This window comes from Nannospalax galili, unplaced genomic scaffold (genome assembly GCF_000622305.1).
Source record: "Nannospalax galili isolate Female #2095 unplaced genomic scaffold, S.galili_v1.0 scaffold591, whole genome shotgun sequence".
NCBI lineage: Eukaryota > Metazoa > Chordata > Mammalia > Rodentia > Spalacidae > Nannospalax > Nannospalax galili.
The window spans coordinates 1931844-1933328 of NW_008330926.1; positions in this window are offsets into that span (position 1 = coordinate 1931844).

Sequence of the window (1485 nt, forward strand, 5' to 3'; positions counted from 1 at the left end):
AAGCAAAAAACTTAGTGCCAGGCATGGTAGTACATACCTTTAATCCCAGCACACCCAAGGCAGAGACTGGTGGAGGTGGATCTTTGTCAGATCAGGGCTAATTTAGTCTGCATTGTGAATTCCAGGCCAGCTGAGGCTACAGGGAGACCTGTCTCAACTCACCCACCCCTCAAAAAAAAAAAAAAAACCCAAAAAAAAAAAAAAAAAAGAATTTGTCCATTTCATCACTTACTAAACTTATTGGCATGAAGTTGAACACAGTATTTTCTTTTAATGATTTTAGTCTCTGTCGTGACCTTTTCTTTCATTCCTTAAATTAATCTCTCTCCTTCTCATGCTCTCTTTATGCTTCCCCCACTCTCACTTTACCCCTGCTCCCTTTTCTTTCTCTTTCTCTATCTCCTTAATCAATCTTCTTAGGAAGGTGGGGAGGGCCTGTGAACACATACTGTGAAATCTGGGGCCGGGGAGATGGTCCACTTGGTAAAGTGCCTCTACATAAGCATAAGGACCAGAGTTTGGGTCTTCAGCACCCATGTAAAAGCTGGATGTGGCAGCACATGCCTGTAATAATTAGTCCTGGGGAGGCAAAGACAGGAGGATACTTGGGGCTCACTGGCTGGCCAGCCTAGCTGAATTGGTGAGCTCCAAACTTAATGAAGGATCCTGTCTGAAAAAGATAGTGACTGATGAAAACACCCAGTGTCAACCTCTGGCCTCTATACACATGCACACACCAACACACACACACACACGGATTCTGCATGGAAGCATAGGGCACTTTAATCCTCCCCTAGGCCCCACTGAACCTTTTTTCCAGCATTCCAGAGTGAGGCTCTGGGGGTAGATAGACTGATGACATTCAAAAAGTTTATGCCCAATGCTGGCCTAGGGCAAGTGATTCCCAGGACCCTGGCCCAGCCTTTCAGAGCACCAAGCAGCAGAGCACCCCTAGGCCAGAGCAACTCCCCAAAGGCCAAGCCCTTCACTCCCCTAGGCCCCACTGAACCTTTTTTCCAGCATTCCAGAGTGAGGCTCTGGGGGTAGATAGACTGATGACATTCAAAAAGTTTATGCCCAATGCTGGCCTAGGGCAAGTGATTCCCAGGACCCTGGCCCAGCCTTTCAGAGCACCAAGCAGCAGAGCACCCCTAGGCCAGAGCAACTCCCCAAAGGCCAAGCCCTTCACTCCCTTGCACCCTGTGGATCCTGCTTGGTTACTTCTTTGGAAAGAGTCCGTGAGAGGTCCCAGCTCATAGCCAAAGGAGGAAGAAGGCAAGACTGCCATGCCCTGGGAGCTAGGGAGGAGCTAGAGCCCACACCCAGAGAATCCTGCCTGGCTGCCCCAGAGTGGACTGGCTGGCAGAGTGGGTAGCTCTTGAGAAGGCCCTCAAAAGGGTAGAAGGTGAGGTGGAGATGGGAGAGAAAATTCGTGAGGGCCTAGGAAAGACTTGCTGTTGGCCCTGTGTATACACACTTTGCACT